Genomic DNA, 13,382 nt, shown 5'->3' with positions numbered 1-13,382 from the left:
TACACAGTAAAATGTAAAAATACAAACTTTAGTTCCTCTTTATTAAAAAGTAGTCCACGAGGAGTTGACGGACACCATCAAATATAAAAGCGGGCATTAAGTTCGAGTTTTACAGCTAAAACAATTTAAAAAGTTTATTTTCTTTAAAATGAATTATTAAAGAAAATTAAAAGGAATTTTAGAGCGATGGTGTTAAATGCAAGCAAAAAACTGTTCACTCCTAAATAAATTTATGTTTATATTATAAAATTATGTATGTATGTTTATACTCGACTCCACGTTCTTTTGTTAGTTTTTGAATTCCTTCCAAATTTTATAGTTTTGTACAAAAACAGTTTTTTATTAAAAATTGATATTTTTGCAATAAAAAATAATATTTTATCCAAAAATCAGTCAATTTCGTTTATATCAAGCACTGTTACTGACTATAAATCTTTAATAACACACATTTCGAAGTTTCATTTAAATTTTAATATAGTATAAATATAAATGTGTAAATTAAAAAAAAAAAAAAAAACAAAAAAATGTTCGGTCGGAGCAGGGATTGAACCCACGACCCTTTGTATGCAAGGCAGACATGCTAACCACTGCTCCACGTGGCAAACAAATGTATGTTTCTGTTAAATAATGTTATGTTTGCATGGGCTCGTGGGCGCTGCAAACTATGCTATATAAATGTAACTTAAAACGATAATTATCTACAGGTGACTATAACAGCTACGTAGCCCAGTGGATAGTGTGTTGGCTTACAAACTGTATGGTCCTCGGTTCGATTCTCCGTGCAGGCGAAAGGTAAAATTTAAAAAAATTATAAAAGTGAATAATTTCTTCAACATTATTTGTATTACAGAAAAAGGTGCCAATAACTAAAAAATTTCGTGGAAGTGAAAATTACGAGTATGTTAGGGAATGAGCACAATCGTGTTTGGGAAAAATTCTTCCAAGCATATAATATTTTTGGCTCAAAATGCTTCAAAACATATAATATGTTCACATAAAACAAACATATTAATGTTTCGGCAGTATCCAATAATATATGTGCTTCCTGCAAAATATGTTTGGAACATATGTTAAAGAAGCGATTTTTTTTGAGGGTGTACAAATAAATATCAATTTAAAAATCTAAATTATAACAAATACTTAAAAATAATAAAAAAAAAACAAACGAAACAAACCAAAAATGCAAAATCCTCAACAGTCCTAGCCTATATCTGAAAAGTAAATCTAAAGATTCAATATATCAGATAATTTGAAGACGAGTTCTCTAAAAGTGTGTTTCTTAAGGAAATTTCGCTTACTTCAAAGACGTATGATTTTAACGGACATACGCAAATTTCCAAGATTCGTGTGCTAAATTTAATGAAAAAATTTTATGCAGAGATTAAAAACTTTTTTTCATTAAAATTTCATTGATTTAATGTGGAACGCCGTTCGGACTCGAATATAAGAAGTGGGCACCAATCTGAAATATCGAGCTGTCACTATACCTATCCTAACCTATTATTGTGTTGTAGATTTCATAATCTTTCATATAAGGTCAATATTTTTTTCAGTGTATAAATGATGAAAACTAATTTGTAACCAGTTATGCAATTTCATTGCAGTATATATATTCGAAATTATTATTCACTAAAAAATATATCGTCGTGAGACCATAGATTTCATTTGCTTAAACTACGAATGCAAATTGTGCTTAGCATAGAAGATGTATCCAAGCGGAGAATACTCCTTACTCCAATTCTCCGCTTGGAATTAATACTATACTCATTAGTGTGGAGACAAAGTCTTTGGAACTGGGCGAAGTTTTTTTCAGTGTAGGGGCTTTGTTTTCATGTGATTATCATCTACCAATGCACTTGTCATTTAATATATTTAATCCTGTACCATTTATTTTGACACGACAATAAAAGGATTGTTGTTGAATTAATTTTTAATATCATTGTGACAAAATAAGATTAAATGTCTGTGTTTTAATCACACCTCTCTTATGGGCTATAGAAATGCATATGAAAATTCCTCCGTTTAATATGCCAAACAAGTGAGATAATAATAAATTTCTGCTGAAAGCGAATGTAATTTAGCCTACGAAATGTTACAACATAAATTATTAAATCGATATGGAGAAGTTAATTATAACCTTTTCCAATAATATGATGATTGTTATCATTGTAAAGGGTGATTCTTTTGAGGTTAGGATTTTCATGCATTAGTATTTGACAGATCACGTGGGATTTCAGACATGGTGTCAAAGAGAAAGATGCTCAGTATGCTTTGACATTTCATCATGAATAGACTTACTAACGAGCAACGCTTGCAAATCATTGAATTTTATTACCAAAATCAGTGTTCGGTTCGAAATGTGTTTCGCGCTTTACGTCCGATTTATGGTCTACATAATCGACCAAGTGAGCAAACAATTAATGCGATTGTGACCAAGTTTCGCACTCAGTTTACTTTATTGGACATTAAACCAACCACACGAATGCGTACAGTGCGTACAGAAGAGAATATTGCGTCTGTTTCTGAGAGTGTTGCTGAAGACCGTGAAATGTCGATTCGTCGCCGTTCGCAGCAATTGGGTTTGTGTTATTCGACCACATGGAAGATTTTACGCAAAGATCTTGGTGTAAAACCGTATAAAATACAGCTCGTGCAAGAACTGAAGCCGAACGATCTGCCACAACGTCGAATTTTCAGTGAATGGGCCCTAGAAAAGTTGGCAGAAAATCCGCTTTTTTATCGACAAATTTTGTTCAGCGATGAGGCTCATTTCTGGTTGAATGGCTACGTAAATAAGCAAAATTGCCGCATTTGGAGTGAAGAGCAACCAGAAGCCGTTCAAGAACTGCCCATGCATCCCGAAAAATGCACTGTTTGGTGTGGTTTGTACGCTGGTGGAATCATTGGACCGTATTTTTTCAAAGATGCTGTTGGACGCAACGTTACGGTGAATGGCGATCGCTATCGTTCGATGCTAACAAACTTTTTGTTGCCAAAAATGGAAGAACTGAACTTGGTTGACATGTGGTTTCAACAAGATGGCGCTACATGCCACACAGCTCGCGATTCTATGGCCATTTTGAGGGAAAACTTCGGAGAACAATTCATCTCAAGAAATGGACCGGTAAGTTGGCCACCAAGATCATGCGATTTGACGCCTTTAGACTATTTTTTGTGGGGCTACGTCAAGTCTAAAGTCTACAGAAATAAGCCAGCAACTATTCCAGCTTTGGAAGACAACATTTCCGAAGAAATTCGGGCTATTCCGGCCGAAATGCTCGAAAAAGTTGCCCAAAATTGGACTTTCCGAATGGACCACCTAAGACGCAGCCGCGGTCAACATTTAAATGAAATTATCTTCAAAAAGTAAATGTCATGGACCAATCTAACGTTTCAAATAAAGAACCGATGAGATTTTGCAAATTTTATGCGTTTTTTTTTAAAAAAAAGTTATCAAGCTCTTAACAAATCACCCTTTACATGGATACACACAAAAATTTTTTTCTCTGATTCAATCACCAAATTAATTGATCCAATTAATTTTTTAATTCAAATGTCTTCAATCACGAAAATGATAGTATAAATCACAGTTTTAATTGGGCATAGAAAAAATTCTTGATTAAAAAATTAATTGATTTTTTAAGCAAAATTCAATTAATTTTTTATTTGATTCAATTAAAATTTTAATTGATGTTGATTGCAAAACGCAATTAATTTATTAATTAAAAAAGGTAAATATTTTTAATTACTTAGTTAGATTGGCTTAGAGTTTTTATTTGGATTAACAAATGATTGTTTGAAATACATTTTTAATTAAAAAAGTAAAAAAAAAATCAGCACTTTTTTTAACTGAATTAGTCTTCCGAATTTGATTAAAAAGTTAATTGTATCAATTAATTTTTTAATTAAACATTTTAAAAATTTCAATCATTGACTTAATTAACTTAATGTTTCTATCATGATTAAAAAGTTAATTGTATCAATTAATTTATTAATTGAAAAAAAATTCAACTTCAATTAACTTTTTAATTGGAAATATTTTGGTGATATTTTTTTCTGTGTAGGATAATAATAACACAGAAAAATATCACCAAAATATTTCCAATTAAAACAAGCTGAAATAGTAGTCAATATATAATTATGCGATACAATTAACCCTTTCACTAGCGATGTCCACTTACACACAAAAAAAAATTTTTTGATTTCAATCACGAAAATCGCGGATTCAATCATTTTTTTAATTGAAATGTCTTCAATCACGAAAATGATAGTATCAATCACCCATTTTGATTGAAAACCAACACGATTTTTAATTAAAAATTTAATTGACTTTTGTCACGGAATCAATTAATTGTGTGATTGAATCAATTAAAAACGTGATTGATTTTTAACATAAAATTCAATCACAGTTTTAATTGAATCAATTAAAATTTTAATTAATTTCGCGACAAAAATCAATCAACTATTTTATTTTATTCATATTTTATTCATTCAATTAAATAATTAATTGAAATTGGCTATAAATTTCGATCAACAAATTTATATATTGCGACCGCAAAATCGTATTTAGTTTTATTTGAAATAAAAGAAAATGTGTGTTTCTCATAAAACATATTTAATATTTTATTATTTTTTTAATTATGCAATAGACAAATAAATTTGGTTCTTGTCATTTGTGTTTTGTTCTAACATAACTTACAAATACAATTACTATCAATAACAACTATAGGGTGAAAAAATAAATTATATAAATCACTATCTTCCTTATAATAATAACCATGTTAGCATATTCCTTCTAATATGTAGATGCGCCTAGATTTCCAATAAATCAGCAGCCTTAGTTTTTCTGAAAGTAAACAAAATAATTCGAATTTAATTTTGTTCAATTAAAAGTTAATTTTGTTAAACATTACCTGCATAGAATATCAAGTTCAATTCTTAGTTCCAGGTTGCAGATTTATAATCTTCTTTTGCAGTGGTAGTCTTTTAGCATAAAAAGGTGTATTAAGGAGCTCGGTAATTTAATTTTAGTAACAATTCCTTTCCAAAATTTCCACACATTGAAATCGTCTATTAAAATTTGAACCACTCAAAGACAAAAATAATGGGAAAGCAATGTAATATTTGGTATTATATTGATGATACTTTGCAAATTCTGGAAATAGCAAAAATATAAATGGAAAATACATATTTTTATTATTTTCGGATATTTTTCATTTTTTTAAATCCAAAAGAAAGAACTTTTTTACCATTACATAATTCAGCTCATTAGTTTATATATCAGATATACTGCTCTCTATTTGGGTTCAAACTGAAAAAGGCAGGTAAAACAAAAATGCAATTTAATGCCAACGCCACTTCGCAACTTCAAGGTGAATCTTCCAACAAACCCATACCGCTCTTGGTTTTAAGAAAACTAAGAGTGAAAAAAATTTATAATTTCAAAAGATCAAGACGGTACCCACTTTTTTATTGCAAACATATTCTTATATATTATAATTGATAAAATGAGGGATTTGATTGGATTGATTGGTAAATTTCACGAAATAAAATTGGTCACTAAATGAAATGAATAAAAAAATATATTATTTTAGTCCGTTTAATGTAAACTGGCTTCAATGGAAAACGGTATTCACATTTCACAATTTCTTACCAATAAACGTAGATTGTTTTCCATTTTTACAATACCACAAAACACAAACAAAGGTAATTTCAAATGCATTTTCTCATATATTTTTTTCAAACCTTTACCACGTGGCCGTTTGTTGTTGCACACTTTATTTATTTCAACCCTTTGCTATGATTTGTTGTTGCGTTCAAAATATTTATGCACACATTTTGAATGCAGCAGACAGAATGTCGCCAATCATGTTTTTCAATTTACGCGAAAAACAAAAACCCAACCGTTCGTTACGAGTTACTTCCACAGACTGATCTCTCCATCATACATTGCTGAATAAATACCCATTCTCTTGTTCTCTTTTCGCTCTTTCCATTGCTCAAAATTATTCAATTTCAATCACAAAGGTGATTGGATCAATCACATGTGTAATTGGAAACGGGAAAATTTTCAATCACGTTTGTAATTCAAAATTATTTCCGAATTGATTAACAAATTGATTGAATCAATTAATATTTTAATTGGAAACGTAACAAATATCAATAATTTTTTTAATTGGTTTTTATTCGAATTTGATTAAATAATTAATTGAATCAATTAACATATTAATTGAATCCGTTTTCAAATTCAGTTAAGTGTTTAATTGAAAAAATTTTGGTGATAATTTTTTGTGTGTAGAAGGACATTCGAAAAAGACACCAAATTCTATTTTCCCACTCAGTTTCGGTTTATTTCTCGATGCTATTTTAAAGTAGAGGCTTTAATCTAAATAACCTATAAATATTGTCCATATTGTTGAGGTCTAAAATGCATTTTTATAAACTTCTTTAACAATAAACGAAAAATACGAAAATTTGAGACAATTTTTGTACTGCATGTTTCTAGTAAATGGACATTTATACAAAAACTATAGATGATACTTTTACGGGTTCTTTTTTCTCACACTTTGAAAGATATTATAGGCCAAATAGCGCTTATTTTCGTAAGGTCATTTGGTCACAATTCAAGAATCAAGTTTTCAGAACAAGCTCATATAGCTCTTGAAGTAATTGAGGTAGGTTTTCAAAATGACAATTTTTGTTCTACATGCTGTTAGTACAAGCAAAAACAGAAGAAAAATAAAAGTTTTTATCATTAGGTTTATTTCGGTAGTGAAAGGGTTAACTTTTCAATGAAACTAAGAAAAAGAATGTTAAGGAAGTAATTAAAAAGAAACAACAACATAATAATTATCCCAATTAACATTGAAATTAAATGATAATATATTTCCAATTAAAAATATGATTGAAAATTTAGCTCCAAAATGAATTTTATTTAAAATTTCCCCAATATAAGAATGTTGCTATCACTCCAATATTTGTATACCCACCACCATAAAATCGTAATGGGGTTATAATAAGTTTCTCACTACGTTTGTAACACATCAAAATATCGACATCCGGCTATATAAAGTATATATATATATATATATATAACTGAGGCCTATTTTGAGGCAAAACCGAAGGAGTACTACCAAAATGGTATCAAACTATTGGAAGGTTGTTATAATCGTTGCATGGCTCTTGAGGGGAACTATGTTGAATAATAAAAACGAATTTTGACAAAAAATGTGTTTTTCTTTGTTAGACCGGGGACTTATCAGCCAACCTGTTATTTGTCCCATTCTCGGCGAAGCGCAGTCTTGAGATGATCGACAATTTTTTTAGTGCCAATATTACTCTCCAAAATGTCCTAGTCAACGAATTGAGATCCGGATATGCGGTTTTCGTGCAAGTGAAGCAACTCCTTGGCACTTTTCGATTTTTTGTGCATCGGGAAAAAATTATACTCAAATGAAGCATAAAGATTTACTAAATTAGTACTTCTCACAAAATAGTTAATTATTTCTTTAAATTTGTAAATTTTACTATAAATGCGTCCATCCTGAACTTCGTATGGTACTAAAGACATTATTGCAATTTTGAACTCCAAGTTTTTCCTTCAAACTACAAAATGTTCCTTAAAAAGTGAAAAAAAATTAATTTTGTCTAATAAATTTTCTTGAATTTGTCTAAATTTTCAAAAATTAACCAAAATTGTTCTTTCTGGTGGGTTCACTGTTTTTGTCAGTGTATGTGTTGCATCCATTCTCGCGATATTCTTTAACGTTGTTTTTTGCCACTACGGTGTGGATTTCGATCAAATTTGGCCTTCATTTTTCGGATCTTTTCTGTTTTTTTTTCTCCACTTTTCGTTGTTACTGTTTTTTTTTTCAGCCATTATTTAAGTTACAAAAATTCATCGGATTTAAACACAATTTCATTAATATTTGGCAATGTTTAAGGACAAATTTGCCGTAGAACTAAAGAATTTTCTTTTTTTTTTTAAAGGTACCCATCTTTAAGCCGGATTTTCTAACACTAAAAACAAAACGGCATTTTTGAAAATGTTATTAACTTTTGGACAAGAAGAAAAACTTTGTATCAGAGAAATGCGTCTTATGTGCACCCATAGAAAAAAAATATGAACGGAGTGCGTGCTTCAAAACGATCCGTTCATGAAAATAAATCAAAACATATTTGGTGTCAAATGGAGAACAGACGGTGTTAATCTGACTAGAGGTGTGCGCGTGACACGAAATTGTCGTGGAACCCGTTATTCACGCGTGAATCACGTGAGTCGTGAACAAAATCTGAAACAACTTTCGTGAATGAGCGTGAATGAGACTGAAAAAAATGTGTCGTGCGTGAGAAATAAAATCCGTTCTGAATGTGCGTGAATAAAATTTCTGTAAAATTACGCTCACGAAAAAAAAATCAAGATTTAATTCTTACTCGTATGTTAATTGAAATTAATTTAGCTGTCGAACTATATTCTATTCATGAATTTTGTTACCTTTGCTCATTCCCGGTTGGAAAATATCGTGAGTCTCGTGAAATAGTTGTGAGTCACGTGTATTGTCGTGAATCATGCGTGAGCGTGAGTCATTAAAACTAGTTAGTGTGTGAGAGTGCGTGAGTACTGGTTTTCATTTCGTGAATGTGCGCGAGTGGCTACCACATGTATCGGGCGTGATCATGCGTGAATAAACATTTTGCTTCGTGAATGTGAGTGAAATTTCACTCACGCGCACACCTCTAAATTTGACAACGATAAAATGACACCATGCGCTGTCAAAACAACAACCAGCGTAATAATAAAGCGAGACTCGAACCTGGATTGTCTGCTCCATAAGTGTTAATAGTCGTCTTAGCACAGTGCACCACCGAGGGAGTTGCCACAAGAACGCCTAAGACTTTTTATGGCCAAAGAAAAAGGAATGTCGTTCATGAAATCGTGAACGCCCGTGGACGAAACCGTGAACATTCCGTTTTGATTTTTCGTGAACGTTTCCGTTTCATGTTGTTACCGTCCGTTCACGATTTTTCTATAGTGTGCAAGTTTTTCTATTAGTGTACTAAGCCAAAGTCGCATTCGTATTTTAAGGACATTACATCTTTGGCCTCTTGACTATATTCGTTAAGTGTATCTTTCTTATTTAATGCGAAATAAGTAATGATCGACAAGGATAAAATTCTCTCATTCAATTTTATCTCCATAACCATGAAATAAGATTTCCATATTTTAGCCAAGTCCCAATAGTGAACTGCACAGTGTGAATATAGACATCGTTATTGAGGGATTCAAGGCTGCAAACAAGGACCGTGTCGGAAATGGCTTCGCGTTCGAATGAACTTTGTGCCTGGGGATCGATTTTTACAAGGTTGGAAGCAAATACAAGTCGCATAACGGCCTGTCAATATGATGAAAAATTGACAGACATTTCCTGGGTCATAGTGAAAAAATGGACTTATTGGAGGTAAAACAGTCACAAGGGCCAAACCATGGGCATTTTAGTGACCATTTAGGAGAAAATCATTAATTTTTATATAATAGAACTGACTGATATGACAACATTTTGTAATATGTGATCAAGAATATATATATATATATATATATATATATATATATATATATATATATATATATATATATATATATATATATATATATATATATATATATATATATATATATATATATATATATATATATATATATATATATATATATATATATATATATATATATATATATATATATATATATATATATATATATATATATATATATATATATATATATATATATATATATATATATATATATATATATATATATATATTCTTGATCACATATTACAAAATGTTGTCATATCAGTCAGTTCTATTATATAAAAATTAATGATTTTCTCCTAAATGGTCACTAAAATGCCCATGGTTTGGCCCTTGTGACTGTTTTACCTCCAATAAGTCCATTTTTTCACTATGACCCAGGAAATGTCTGTCAATTTTTCATCATATTGACAGGCCGTTATGCGACTTGTATTTGCTTCCAACCTTGTAAAAATCGATCCCCAGGCACAAAGTTCATTCGAACGCGAAGCCATTTCCGACACGGTCCTTGTTTGCAGCCTTGAATCCCTCAATAACGATGTCTATATTCACACTGTGCAGTTCACTATTGGGACTTGGCTAAAATATGGAAATCTTATTTCATGGTTATGGAGATAAAATTGAATGAGAGAATTTTATCCTTGTCGATCATTACTTATTTCGCATTAAATAAGAAAGATACACTTAACGAATATAGTCAAGAGGCCAAAGATGTAATGTCCTTAAAATACGAATGCGACTTTGGCTTAGTACACTAATAGAAAAACTTGCACACTATAGAAAAATCGTGAACGGACGGTAACAACATGAAACGGAAACGTTCACGAAAAATCAAAACGGAATGTTCACGGTTTCGTCCACGGGCGTTCACGATTTCATGAACGACATTCCTTTTTCTTTGGCCATAAAAAGTCTTAGGCGTTCTTGTGGCAACTCCCTCGGTGGTGCACTGTGCTAAGACGACTATTAACACTTATGGAGCAGACAATCCAGGTTCGAGTCTCGCTTTATTATTACGCTGGTTGTTGTTTTGACAGCGCATGGTGTCATTTTATCGTTGTCAAATTTAGAGGTGTGCGCGTGAGTGAAATTTCACTCACATTCACGAAGCAAAATGTTTATTCACGCATGATCACGCCCGATACATGTGGTAGCCACTCGCGCACATTCACGAAATGAAAACCAGTACTCACGCACTCTCACACACTAACTAGTTTTAATGACTCACGCTCACGCATGATTCACGACAATACACGTGACTCACAACTATTTCACGAGACTCACGATATTTTCCAACCGGGAATGAGCAAAGGTAACAAAATTCATGAATAGAATATAGTTCGACAGCTAAATTAATTTCAATTAACATACGAGTAAGAATTAAATCTTGATTTTTTTTCGTGAGCGTAATTTTACAGAAATTTTATTCACGCACATTCAGAACGGATTTTATTTCTCACGCACGACACATTTTTTTCAGTCTCATTCACGCTCATTCACGAAAGTTGTTTCAGATTTTGTTCACGACTCACGTGATTCACGCGTGAATAACGGGTTCCACGACAATTTCGTGTCACGCGCACACCTCTAGTCAGATTAACACCGTCTGTTCTCCATTTGACACCAAATATGTTTTGATTTATTTTCATGAACGGATCGTTTTGAAGCACGCACTCCGTTCATATTTTTTTTCTATGGGTGCACATAAGACGCATTTCTCTGATACAAAGTTTTTCTTCTTGTCCAAAAGTTAATAACATTTTCAAAAATGCCGTTTTGTTTTTAGTGTTAGAAAATCCGGCTTAAAGATGGGTACCTTTAAAAAAAAAAAGAAAATTCTTTAGTTCTACGGCAAATTTGTCCTTAAACATTGCCAAATATTAATGAAATTGTGTTTAAATCCGATGAATTTTTGTAACTTAAATAATGGCTGAAAAAAAAAACAGTAACAACGAAAAGTGGAGAAAAAAAAACAGAAAAGATCCGAAAAATGAAGGCCAAATTTGATCGAAATCCACACCGTAGTGGCAAAAAACAACGTTAAAGAATATCGCGAGAATGGATGCAACACATACACTGACAAAAACAGTGAACCCACCAGAAAGAACAATTTTGGTTAATTTTTGAAAATTTAGACAAATTCAAGAAAATTTATTAGACAAAATTAATTTTTTTTCACTTTTTAAGGAACATTTTGTAGTTTGAAGGAAAAACTTGGAGTTCAAAATTGCAATAATGTCTTTAGTACCATACGAAGTTCAGGATGGACGCATTTATAGTAAAATTTACAAATTTAAAGAAATAATTAACTATTTTGTGAGAAGTACTAATTTAGTAAATCTTTATGCTTCATTTGAGTATAATTTTTTCCCGATGCACAAAAAATCGAAAAGTGCCAAGGAGTTGCTTCACTTGCACGAAAACCGCATATCCGGATCTCAATTCGTTGACTAGGACATTTTGGAGAGTAATATTGGCACTAAAAAAATTGTCGATCATCTCAAGACTGCGCTTCGCCGAGAATGGGACAAATAACAGGTTGGCTGATAAGTCCCCGGTCTAACAAAGAAAAACACATTTTTTGTCAAAATTCGTTTTTATTATTCAACATAGTTCCCCTCAAGAGCCATGCAACGATTATAACAACCTTCCAATAGTTTGATACCATTTTGGTAGTACTCCTTCGGTTTTGCCTCAAAATAGGCCTCAGTTTCGGCGATCGCCTCTTCATTGCAGCCAAATTTTTTCCAGGCGTGCATCCTTTTGAGGTCTGAGAACAAGAAAAAGTGGCTGGGGGCCAGATCTGGAGAATACGGTGGGTGGGGAAGCAATTCGAAGCCCAATTCATGAATTTTTGCCATCGTTCTCAATGACTTGTGGCACGGTGCGTTGTCTTGGTGGAACAACACTTTTCTCTTCTTCATATGGGGCCGTTTTGCCGCGATTTCGACCTTCAAACGCTCCAATAACGCCATATAATAGTCACTGTTGATGGTTTTTCCCTTCTCAAGATAATCGATAAAAATTATTCTACGCGCATCCCAAAAAACAGAGGCCATTACTTTGCCAGCGGACTTTTGAGTCTTTCCAGGCTTCGGAGACGGTTCGCCAGTCGCTGTCCACTCAGCCGACTGTCGATTGGACTCAGGAGTGTAGTGATGGAGCCATGTTTCATCCATTGTCACATATCGACGGAAAAACTCGGGTGTATTACGAGTTAACAGCAGCAAACACCGCTCAGAATCATCAACACGTTGTTGTTTTTGGTCAAATGTGAGCCCGGGCGGCACCCATTTTGCACAGAGCTTCCGCATATCCAAATATTGATGAATGATATGACCAACACGTTCCTTTGATATCTTTAAGGCCTCTGCTATCTCGATCAACTTCATTTTGATGTTCTCGTCGGTAACCACCTCTTTCGGGCGTCCACTGCGTTCACCGTCCTCCGTGCTCACTTCACCACGCTTGAATTTTGCATACCAATCAATTATTGTTGATTTCCCTGGGGCAGAGTCCGGAAACTCATTATCAAGCCTAGTTTTTGCTTCCACCGTATTTTTTCCCTTCAGAAAACAGTATTTTATCAAAACACGAAATTTCTTTTATTCCATTTTTTTCACAATAACAAAAGTTGCTTCACAAAAGACGCTCTATCTCACAAACTAATTGGCTTACAGACGTCAAATTTTGACACGAATCATTTGAAGGTTGGTACTATATAAAAATAATATGTATTTAATACTAGCGACGCCATCTATGTGTCAGACCGGGGACTTATCAGCCAA

The 13,382-nt window shown here is 32.5% G+C and overlaps 1 protein-coding gene and 1 long non-coding RNA gene across 2 annotated transcripts in view; one reads left to right on the top strand and one right to left on the bottom strand.

Annotated features, from left to right (window-relative positions):
- Nucleotides 1-13,382, top strand: part of Vav (Vav guanine nucleotide exchange factor) — a 169,217-nt gene that overhangs the window by 112,147 nt on the left and 43,688 nt on the right. The window lies entirely within an intron of this gene.
- On the bottom strand, nt 4,732-5,406 carry LOC142231600 (uncharacterized). The gene is made up of 3 exons (XR_012720840.1): nt 5,250-5,406; nt 4,914-5,155; nt 4,732-4,846 (listed from the first exon to the last, which is right to left on the bottom strand). It is a non-coding gene; the product is annotated as an uncharacterized LOC142231600 (long non-coding RNA).

This window comes from Haematobia irritans, chromosome 3 (assembly GCF_050003625.1).
Source record: "Haematobia irritans isolate KBUSLIRL chromosome 3, ASM5000362v1, whole genome shotgun sequence".
NCBI classification, from domain to species: domain Eukaryota; kingdom Metazoa; phylum Arthropoda; class Insecta; order Diptera; family Muscidae; genus Haematobia; species Haematobia irritans.
The sequence above is the reverse complement of the archived record's forward strand: the minus strand, read 5'-3'. Positions and strand labels throughout refer to the sequence as shown.